Source organism: Molothrus aeneus (genome assembly GCF_037042795.1).
Source record: "Molothrus aeneus isolate 106 chromosome Z unlocalized genomic scaffold, BPBGC_Maene_1.0 scaffold_33, whole genome shotgun sequence".
NCBI classification, from domain to species: Eukaryota; Metazoa; Chordata; class Aves; order Passeriformes; family Icteridae; genus Molothrus; species Molothrus aeneus.
The window spans coordinates 1,891,860-1,904,000 of record NW_027098761.1 but is presented as its reverse complement, the minus strand read 5'-3'; positions in this window follow the sequence as shown (position 1 = coordinate 1,904,000).

Sequence of the window (12,141 nt, the reverse complement as noted above, 5' to 3'; positions counted from 1 at the left end):
AGGCTCAGCTGATGTCAGGGAGCTGCCCCACAGTGAAAAAAAGCAATGAACTTTTATCTCCCAAACCCATCTCCCCAGAGGCTCCAGCAGGATTCCTCTGCTTCCCAGAAATACAAAGAAATAGGGCTGAGAAGACCCTCTGCAGCTATGTGTTCATGCCCAAGACTTTGCTGATGCCATTTGGGTTTTGCCTTTTTTTTCTTTTCTATCTTTTCTGTATTGCTTGCACATCTATTTAGAGCTCTGTAGACTACTCTATTTGTGACTACTTTTCCCAGTCCTTTGCCATGGCCTTTGCCTAAGCAGAAAGACAAACTTGCAGAGCTCCAAGCACTGGGGGGGGTAGAAGGCCCCAGTGTTATCTTGGTTCTTCCTGGGACAGAGCCCTGCAGGGAGCTGGTGGACTCACCATCCCTGCAAGCCTTTAAAAGAAGACTGGATGTGGCACTCGGTGCCGTACTTTAGTAGAGGTGTTAGGAAATGGGTTGGACTCAATCATTTTTGAAAGTGGCTGTCTTCCAAGGCAGTGATTCTGTGATTCTGTCACTGAGGGAGCTTTTCTGCCAGCCCTGGAAAGGGCTGCAGGGACCCTTGGCCGAGGACCGCCATCAGGGCTCATGGAAAAGCAGCAAAGGGCTCAAGGCGAAGGCCGAGAGGGCAGAGCTGCCCCAGCGCGGCCCAGAGCGAGCCTCACGTCCTCCTCCTCCTCAACCTGCGCCCTCTGCGCTGCCTTTGCGGCACCGGCGGCTCCTCTCGCTGCGGGGCTCCAGGGCGCGCTGGGGGCCGGGCCCCTCGTCTTCGGCAAGCGCCGGAGCCTCGGAGGCGAGCAGCTGCTGCTGTGGCCGGCAGGGGAGAGCTGCGGCTGCGGCCCTGGGCACGGCCAGCTGCCGCTATGGCCGGCTCCTGCTGTGGCTCCTGCCTCTGCTCCGGCCTCTGCTCCTGCCCTGTGCGCACAGACACGGCCGAGGGCTGCCCGGCAGCTCCCTGCCGCTCCGCGGCGGGCCCGGCCGGGCTGCTGCTCTCTGCGGCCTCTGCCCGCCGCTGCCGGCCCCGCCGCGCTCCCGCCCGCCTCTGCCGCAGCCGGGCCCACATGGGAGGCAGCACATTGCGGCCGGCTCGGAAAAGCCCTGCCTGCAAACTGCCCGCCACGGCCTCGGCCTCAGGGCACGGGCTGCCGGCGTCCTCGCAGCTGCGAGCTGGCCCAGGCCGCCTGCCGGCCTCGGCCACAGCTCCCACCTGTGTCCCCATGGCCGCGGCTGCTCGGCCCAGCGGGCTGAGCACAGCGAGCGCCAGCAGCAGCAGCTCCTGACGGGCCCAGCCTCCGTGCGCTCCGAGCCCGCCCTCCCCTGAATTCCAGCCCTGAGGGCCTTGGCGTCCCAATGCATCCCCTGCGGACAGCAGAGTCGGCTGCTGAGCTCAGCCCATGGTGACACCACCAAGTGACCAATGGAAAATTCACCAAATCCTCATCAGAGACAAGAGAAAACTCCCATGCTGCCTGACAGCCTGAAGCAACTGCCAATTCCACATCATTCCATCCACGTGGGAAAAGAGACTTTTGCATTAAAGCAGAAAGGAGTTAGCTAAAAGGAGGCCAGGAACAAACAACAAAGTTCTTTGGACTCATGTTTCTTGTGGCTGTTCAAAAGACCAAGAAAATGCAATCTTTGCTCTTCTGACACAGCTCTCTCTTCATCATGTGGGACAGCGAGTGCTGATGTGCAGGAGACTTCCAGCTGATGGAAGGCACAGGGACGAGAATGCAGCAGGCACAGAGCCAAGCTGACACAGGGATGATCTCTGGCAGTGGCACTGAAGGAGAGGAGTTTCCAGGCAGGACAGAAAATGGCTCTTGCTTTCACCTCTTCTTTCAGTGCTGCTAAGAATGTAGCTTGGAGGAGGCTGGAACACCAGAGCATGGAGCCCTTTCCAGGCAGGGCTGCGTCTGCTGCAGGGGCAGAGAGAGCCCAGCAGGGATCAGACACAAAGCAGCAGGCGACTGAGGAGCCCCTGCGGTGGCAGTGAGCAGCCTCGGGCTCTGCTCACTGCTGCTGCCATTTTCCATTGAACCATCTCCCAGGACTTCTGTTGAACTCTCTATTTCTTAGTGTTTTCCCTCCTGAGATTTTTTGCTTGTGTCCTGCACCTTTATTTCTCTACATTTTCCTACTCTGTCAACAGCAGCCTTTGTCCTGTCCTTTGAACTGGCTCTAAAAATATGAGCAAAGCAGCTGGCAACAGCAGTGCGTGCAATCCTGTGGCTCAGGAATTCTTATGCCAGAGCCTGCCTGCGTCTTATGCTTGTCAGTACCTCCTCTTCTGTGCAAAAACTAGTCATCAGTGGAGTTTTTTTGCCTAAGAGTTCCTGAGAAGCCAATGATTGTGCTAGAATTCTCATGAGTGTATCCGTTAAGTTCATTGCTGGGAAACAGAAAGTTAAGCCAGGGTAGCAAAGCAGCTGGGAGCTGGTCACTCCCTGCAAAGGGCTGCTCTGTGATGTGGGAACACCACGCATGCCAGGATGGGCAAAAAGGGTAAATGTGCTCAAGGTGCAGCAGGTGAGGTTTGGGTTCACTCAGAGGGCAGGTAGGGGTGGTGAGCACTGCAAGATCCAGCTGCAGTCCCCATCCATGACCCTTTCAGTGCTGGCTTTAGGGTGTCTGCAGCCTGGATCCAGAGTGCCCTGGGGGGCTCCTGTGGCTGCCTTTTCACTCAGGGTGAGGATGCCCAGGAGCCCCCGAGGCCGGCAGTGGGGACCAGGGCTGGGGCTTGTGGCCTGGCAGGTGCGGCTCTGGGGGCTGTGGCATGCCAGGGCATGGGTCACTGTCACTGGCCTCCGGAGCCCTGGCTAGCTCTGTGATGTTCCAGAGGCAATGGCAAGAGTGAGGAACTGGCTAGGCTAGGGTTTTGCCTGAGCCAGAACCTCTAGGCCAACTGCCTAGCAGTAGAGACCCCTGGAGGACCGACGAGAACCTGTGGGAACTCAGCACATCACTGCGGATGTCCAGAGTTACCGAGAAAATCCTTGGGGGTCTCGGAAATCCTGGAATGTTGCCAGGAGTGTTTGGTGGCTTGATTTTGATCCATCCACAGAAGTGACAGCAGTTTGAGGACATGAGAATCACTTTAGAGTGAAGGGTGTAAAAAGAGACACATTTATAGGGTGAAATATAAACTTCAAGGTTTTTGGTACAGGGGGGTTATGGAGACAAGATGGAGGGATCAGGGCGTGTCTCGTCCTTCTTCTTTCTTCTTCTTGTCTTCCATCTTCTGTGGTGATGTTGGCACTTGGGGATTGGTTCATGGTGAAGGTGGACTTACTAACATGGGTGAAAAGTATTGGAAAATAAAGGTAAATATCATGTACATAGATTTTAGTATAAAAAGACATGACTGCCCCGTGGATGGTCAGAGTGCCCTTGGCTGCCTTGCAGGTCAGACCTCTGTTGGGCAGACAGAAAATTTTGTAGATAAGAAACAATAAACAATCTGAAGATCGAAAAGCTGAAGAGTCCGGACTCGTCCTTTGAAACGCGTGCCACCCAAGAACCACCCTACCCGTGTCCGGGCAGAGACAGACAGCCGAACCGGACATTTGGTGTCCCTGGGTGGGCACCCGGTGGGCGACCCGGGGGGCTACCCGGCGGCGACCGGTGACCCAGCAGCATCCGGCGGGCACTCGCTGAGCCACGGTGAGCTCTGGTGTGCACCTCTCGAACAAGGGCAGCCTTGAAGCACCGAGTGGGCAGCTCCCGAGCTGAACTCGTTCCCAGGAGAGCGCTGATAACTCCTTGGGAAAACAGCCAGAAAGTAGACAGGATAATCTGAAGACGCAGCAGCCACAGAGAACATCGCACTCCACTTTGGCCGAAAAAATTTCATAGCAGGACAGCATGGAATCGGAAAGGCGCCTCTGAATCCATCTCCTGTGATCTGCGGGCCAGTGACCAGGAGCCTTCAGACTGCTCTGACGACAAATTTGGTGAGAAGGTCAAAAATTAAGAACATGGGGGGTACACTCTCCCAGGAACAAATAGAGAATCTGTCCGACCTACAGGGCGTGGCAGACACACACACTAGGGGAATCCCAAAGAAAAAGCTTAGAGAGCTGTTGTTGTGGGTGCGGTGTAATTACCCGTACTCAGAGACACGTTTGTTATTTGAAGTGGGTTTTCTGCAAGAAGTTAATAGACACCTATATTTTATAGCCACCAATGATGATAAGACAGCCTTGAGATTGCTGTCTTCAGCAAGAATTATGTTAGAGGCAACCTCGACTCAATCTAGGGGGTTGGCCAGGCAACAACTTGTACAAATCCCACAGGGACAGAGGGAGGAGAGCAAGGCTCCAAACGGAGATTGGCTCTGATCCCGATTGGCCCGGGGGAAAAAGCGCCCCAGGAAGGGAGACAAGGAAAAATGTCATTGCCTTCAGTCCCACCATCCCAAAGACCCAAGGGAACCCCAAAGCGTCCTGAGACCCCAGAGAGTGCAGGGGCTTCAGGCTCCGACTCAGGAACAGATGATACCATTTCACTCCCTGATGAAATGAGGTTCTCTCCCAGCGACATCGAGGAGACAGGTCGCTCTTTAGGTGCGTATCGCCCAGATTCACAGGAGTCAGAGGGAGATGAGGTGGCAAAAGTGGCAGAGTCGGGAAAGGGGGTTGAAGGGGAACAAGAGGGGAGGGGGGATGCGCTCTCTCGCGGCAGGCGCGGCGGCGCGGCGGTGGCAGCAGCTGGCGGGAGGGGCACGGAGGCAATGGGGGACACGGGTTCTGGTGTGGCTTTTGCGAGTGCAGCGTCGAGAGCAGTGGCAGCCTCGGCTGGCGCAGTGCCAAAAGTGCGCGCGAGGGGCAAGGCTGGCGGGACAGCTGGGGAGGGCTCTCAAACCGATGCGGCAGCGTCAGACACGGGCAGTGAGGGTGGAGCAGCTGCAGGGCTCTAGCAGGCTACTGTGGGGAGACGCAAGGGACACGCGGTGGTGATGTCAGACCCGGAGGTCTGGAGGCGAAGATCGGCTCAGATCGTGGAGCAAAAGGGGATACTGCCAGGGGGAGGGTCGCGCGCTTCAGCGGGGGGTGTGGATACAGAGTCAGAGGAGGAGGAGAAAGGGACAGGAACAGACAATAGGGAGGAGATTTCGGTGGTGGAGCGGGACGGAGACAATGACGTCAGTACAGGGGAGACAGGGGGTGTTCCCGAAGGCGCGCGTGCGCAGGAGGTGCGGACGGAGTGCAGTCAGGGGCGGGTCCGATCCCCTGTGACGTCTCAGGCAAGGAGGAGGGGCCACGCTCGGGGTTCGACATCCCAGGGCTCCACCCCCTCTCCGGTCCCGATGCCTTCAGCCTCAATCCCTGTGGTTCAAACCTCTTCCACTCAAAAAAAACATTCAAGTATTCAACCCTCAATGCCAGCTCAGTCAACAGCCATGCAAACTCGGTCTCAAACACGATCGCAAATGTTGCAGTCTGCTGAGCAGGAACCGATCGAGTTCGTGTCGTCATCACGGTCGTCCAGGCAGACGACAGCGCCACCTCGTGGAGGGATGACCGCAATGCAGGACATGTCGGACCTGTTCAACAGCGCCACCACATCACCTGTTGGCCAAACTGCAACAATACAACAATTTTTTCCAACGACGTATAAAAAGAAAACCACATTAAAGAAAACAACAACAACAACAACAACACAACAAAAGGATAATTTTCCATCAACTTCAGGATCTTATGAAGTTGAAGACAGTTCAGATGAAGCACAACCTCAAGGAGAAGAAATGATACAAATTACAGCATCAGAAGGAATTCCAGCATGGATGTTTTCGGCAGCGGAAGCAGCAAGAAATCTTCTGCAGTCTTTTGATGCAGCAAAAAGAACGTGTTGACGAGAACCTCAAGCTTCTTTTTCAGATTTAGGAGCAAGACTGAAAACCTCAAGACAAAGAACATGGAGCAAAGGATCACCAAGGGCCTCCACGATTCCATTGTGCAGGCAATGGCCAATGGAGTTTTCAGAGGAGGAAGAAGAATGGCCGATGGAACCAATAGACTGGAAGGAAATTAGAAATGAGTTATCAAAAGAAAAGGGTCTGATCAGAGGATCAGGAGACATGATAATGCCAGTGACATATGATGCACAAGGTCAAAATCCAAGGTGGGAAAGGTTGGGTCATGAAGTAGTCAAAGACTTAGCAAAGGCCATTCAGAACAATGGTCTGAATTCACAATTCTTCAAACAGCTCCTGAGGGGGACATTCAATAGGTACGATTTCACACCATATGACATTCGATGTCTTGTGTCAACGATTCTCACTGACACACAAAGTCTCATCTGGGACAGAAGATGGCGAAGATACCTCACAGAGTTGAGAACCAGTTGTCAAGGTGGGCCAAACGCAAATCTCACAGAAGCACAGTTGGCAGGAGATCCTCCAGATGACAATCCAGCGGAACAAGCAGCACGGCTTCCACGACGGGTGTTGAATGACATCAAAGAAGCAGCGAGCAAAGCGATCTTGCAGATTGCTCCGGCGGGAGTTCCGGACGTTCCATTCTCATGCGTCAGGCAAGGTCCCACAGAACCATTCTCATCATTTGTAGATCGACTCTCGCAAGCTGTGGATCGACAAGTGACGGTTGACGAGGCGAAACGACCTCTCTTGGAAAGTCTAGCTTTCGGCAATGCCAACCCGGATTGTCAACGGGTCATCAGCGCAATGCCAGGACGGCCATCCTTGGCAGAGATGGTGGAGGCATGCAGCAGAGTGGGAACACCTCAGCACGTCGCGTCGATCATGAGGGATGAGCTGAGAGAAGAATGGGAAGAACAGATAAGAAGAAACTCGGAGAGGCAGTCAGAAGATAAGGACAAGGTAGTTGAAAAAATGCTGGAAAAGGTACTCCAACAACAGAATGAAAACACGAATAAAGTTCTTGCAAAGAACAATCCATCGGGAGGGCAATGCTACAAATGTGGAGCGTTTGGACACTTGAAGAAGAATTGTCCACAAGCGCACGCACAAGTGCAGACACAAAAACCTGAAAAGCCACTCTGTGCGCAATGCGGAAGAGGAAGACACTCTGTGAAGGAATGTTATTCCCAGACAAACGTGGAAGGGAATCCTTTACCACTTCCGGGAAACGGGAGAAGGAGCACACCCACAAACCATCAGCGTGCGTCGACACAAGTGATGGCGGTGGCACAACAGCCAACAGGACAGTCATCGGGGAACGTCAAGCAGACGCCGTCAGCAAACTCCTCAGTCGATTCTCAAGCGACCCAGACCTCCTTCCACCAGGAGCACAGTGCACACTGGCAACTTCAAAGTTAATTTGCTTTCTGGATGAAAGTCATGCAGAGATTCCAACAGGGATCCACGGAGATTCATACAAAAACCAAGATTTCTTAATAATAGGACAAGACAAAAGCAGAATCCTTGGACTCATTGTTTATCCATCAGTTGTTTCCGCAGACAAAAATACGGAATTGACAGTTTTAGCAAAAGCACTTCATCCACAATTGACCATGGCAGAAAACACTCAGATCGCGAGAGCTTTTGCTCTGCCACCACACGCCATTGAAGAAGTCATGTCAATCTTCGATGAAGAAGGGCTTCCTTTGAAGGAACATGTTGAAATACATACCGCATGGATAAAGCACATAGGTCGAGATCGACCCACACTCACGTGTCAATTGACTTGTGGAGTCAGAACAGTAGCGGTCAGAGGCATGCTCGACACAGGGGCAGTTGTCACAGCAATATCCTACATCTTTTGGCCTCGCAATTGGAGCTTGATTGCACCCCTGGGATCTCTCTCAGGCATAGGGGGAGTTTCTCTGTGTCTGCAGAGTGAGAATGCCATCCTTGTCACGGGACCAGGAAACAAGACGGCGATCATTCGTCCTTTCGTTGTGCAAAAGCCAATCACAGTTTGGGGACGAGATCTCTTGGCACAATGGGGCACGAAGATCGAGGTGGATTTTTAGTCGGGGTCACTGCGGCACTCGCCACATTGAAGTTGACTTGGAGAACGGATGATCCAGTCTGGGTGGATCAGTGGCCCCTGGAGCGAAAAAAGTTGAGTGCATTGAAAACCCTGGTCCAAGAACAGTTGCAGAAGGGACACATCAAGCCAACCAACAGCCCTTGGAACTCTCCAGTGTTCGTCATCAAAAAGAAGCTGTCAGGCAAATGGAGGCTGTTGCATGATCTCAGGAAGATCAATGAAGTTCTCGAAGACATGGGACCGCTTCAGCTGGGCCTTCCATCTGTTTCGATGATTCCCAGAGATTGGCCACTTGTGGTCATTGACCTCAAGGACTGTTTCTTCAGCATTCCACTTCATCCAGATGATGCTCCAAGGCTTGCCTTTTCAGTTCCAAGTATCAACAAGGAAACGCCTCTGCAGCGGTACCATTGGGTGGTTCTTCCTCAAGGTCTCAAGAACTCGCCAGCAATCTGCCAATGGTACGTGGCATGAGCTTTGTCACCAGCGCGGAAGAAATTCCCGAAGGTGAAAATCATTCACTATATGGATGATTTGCTCATTGCGGCATCAACACAACAAGAGCTGCAAAAGGCTTGTGACTGTGTGATTGCAGAAGTGCAAAAGGCAGGTCTGGAAATCAGTGTTTCAAAGATTCAGGAGATTGCGCCTTGGAAATATCTAGGGTGGAAGATCTCGGAGAAAACAACAAGGCCTCAAAAGATGGAGATCAGCACAAAAGTCAACAATCTGCATGATTTACAGCAACTTCTAGGAGAAATCAACTGGATGAGGTCGATTTTGGGAATCACAAACAATGACATTCCAGCGTTGCTTGATCTCTTGAGAGGAGACACAGACATTCGATCTCCCAGAACGCTCACAGAGGAAGCGAAGAAAGAGTTGGAAAAAGTTACAGATGCTATTCAGAAGAGACAAGCACATAGATTCGTTGAATCGTTGCCTTTCCAGTTGGCAGTGTTGGGAAAGAAAGCACAATTCCATGGTTTGATCTTCCAATGGGATGCATCCCAGAGAGATCCTTTGATAATCATAGAGTGGATTTTCTTACCGTATAGGCCTTCAAAGACAATTCTGACAGATTTGGAGATGGCAGCACAGATCATCATAAAGGGGAGAACAAGATTGCTGACAATGGCGGGACGAGAATTTTCAAAGATTTATCTGCCTTTGAAGAAAGATTATTTCGATTGGGCGATGCAGAAATCAAAAGATTTGTTAATTGCGTTGTTAGCTTTTCCAGGAGCTTGCACAATCATCTTTCTGCAACACAGAATGTTGCAGTCACAGATATGCTACAGAGAAAAGCCAAAAATAAGTGAAGAACCTCTGGACGGCATCACAGTGTTCACTGATGGTTCAGGAAAGACACACAAGTCAGTGATCACGTGAATGAACTCAACGACAGGGGAATGGGACTCGAACGTGAAGACAGTTCAAGGCTCTCCACAAATTGTGGAATTGGCAGCTGTTGTCCGAGCATTTCAGTTGTTCCAACAACCGCTCAATTCGGTCACGGACTCTGCATACGTTGCAGGTGTGGTCAAACGATTGGAAGGTTCGCTCTTGAAAGAAGTCAGCAACAAAGTTTTATATTCCTATCTGGCAAGCATGAAAACAGTTCTAGAATGCAGGGAAGAAGAATATTTCATCACTCACATCAGAGCGCACACAACACTTCCAGGATTTCTAGTGGAAGGGAATGCTCAGGCAGACAGATTGACAATGCCCATTTCACAAACACTTCTGGACATTTTTGAGCAAGCACGACTGAGTCATGCATTTTTTCATCAGAATGCGCAGGTGCTGATGGAATCCTTTTGTCTCACAAAAACTCAGGCGAAGGAAATCATTACTGCTTGACCAGATTGTCAACTCGTGCAACCACCTGCTTCAACAGGAGCAGTCAACCCACGAGGACTGCAAAGTCTTCAGCTGTGGCAAACAGATGTCACAACATATCCATCATTTGGGAGACTCAAAAATGTTCGTGTTTCAGTAGATACATTCTCAGGGGCAGTCTTTGCTTCAGCACATGCAGGGGAAACAGCAGAACACGCTTGTCGACATTTCCTACAAGCATTTGCATCATTAGGTGTACCTCAAGAAATAAAAACAGATAATGGTCCAACATATACAGGCAGGGTGCTTGACAGATTCCTGAAAAGATGGGGTGCCAGACACACATTTGGTATTCCACATTCACCCACAGGTCAAGCAATCATTGAAAGAACACATCATACCCTGAAATCCCTTTTGGATAGGCAGAAAAGGGGGGAGCCAGAGGCGACACCACACATGAAGTTAAACAAAGCATGGTATGTGTTGAATTTTCTTAACAGCTCGTCTTCAGAACCCAATCCACCAATTGTGAGGCATTTTTCAAACAGATCTCAGGCAAAACTAAGGGAGAATCCTTTGGTTTTGATCAGAAACCCAGAGACAGGACAAATAGAGGGTCCTTTCAAACTAATCACCTGGGGCAAGGGTTTCGCTTGTGTTTCCACAGGGCGAGGTCTGAAGCGGGTGTCAGCGCGACACGTGAAGCCATTTCGGACAAGAGAGCAAGAGAGCACTGATCCCAGAAGCAGAGAAACGAGCACGCAGACGGAGGAAGAAACTCAAGTTGTGAACAACGACTCAGAAGAGGGACAAAAGGAATAAAAACTTTGGGGCTTTTTCCTTTGGGGCTTTGAGTGAGAACATGACAATGATTTTTCATAAGGATGAAGTCATGAGCTTCATGATGCTGATTCTTTCATCTGTTGCTTTAAGCAATGGAGCAAATCTACCCATCAATCAACCAAAACAAAATGTTTGGGAAACTTTAGCCCAGGCAGTGAATTTAGAAAGTATCTGCCTGACACATTCGAAACCAGGGAAACCATTCACAGCATGCATGGTTGGGTTGCCAGTAGACGAATGGCCAATTCCAGGGCACTCTCCAATGGAGATTTCACAAGTCATCAAAGATCCTGTGAATGAATGGTGTGCTTGGACACATCTTTTACCTGTGGCTTCTACCGAACCGCAGGAATTGGAAATTTTTGGGTCCATGACAATGGAACTATGTATGAAATTCAAAATTTCTAATGTGTCAAGGACAAACAAAAGCGTTGATGTCACTCCAAATCACAAGTTTTATAGAAACGCATCAGCTTGGTGCAATCACATTGAGACGACAGCCAAAGGATCAATCCAGGTCCCAGTGCAATTGCCACGTGGGTTGTTTTTAATTTGTGGGGACAGAATTTGGCATGGCATTCCTGCAAATGCCAAAGGAGGTCCATGCAGCATTGAGAAGATTCCAATGTTATCACCAGATTTGAAAGTATTGAGAGAGCAAAAACATAAAGAGAAAAGGTCCTTGCAACATTACAGTGCAGATTGTGATGATGAAGTATACACCTGGGACAAGGCAAGGAGAATTGCGGCAGCGATTTTCTCACCTCAGACAGCGTCGGGGGTGGCCTTTACTCAACTGGACCACATGGGTTGTTGGTTGAGCAAGCATGCTCAATCAGCCTCTCTCGCTTTGAATGATATGTTAAAAGACATAAGTAGTGTGAGAGAGGCAACTCTTCAAAATAGAGCAGCAATCGATTATCTATTGCTTGGTCATGGACATGGATGTGAAGAGTTTGAGGAAATGTGCTGCATGAATCTCTCAGATCATTCAAGATCAATTCATGAAAATATTCAAAAAATGAAAGACAGTATAAAGAAACTCAGTGAAATCACTGGGTCATGGATTGATGATGTGGCGGGATTTTTTGATCTTTCTCCCTTATGGAGAGGGTTTTTAAAAATGGGATTTTATATTCTAATAATACTCTTAGTCCTCATGCTCATCGTCCCATGCATCTTTTTATGTGTGCGACGTGTCATGAGTCAAGTTGCCAAAGAAGTATTCTTGGTGCAAACAGAAGGGGGAGATGTGGGAACTCAGCACATCACTCCGGATGTCCAGAGTTGCCGAGAAAATCCTTGGGGGTCTCGGAAATCCTGGAATGTTGCCAGGAGTGTTTGGTGGCTTGATTTTGATCCATCCACAGAAGTGACAGCAGTTTGAGGACATGAGAATCACTTTAGAGTGAAGGGTGTAAAAAGAGACACATTTATAGGGTGAAATATAA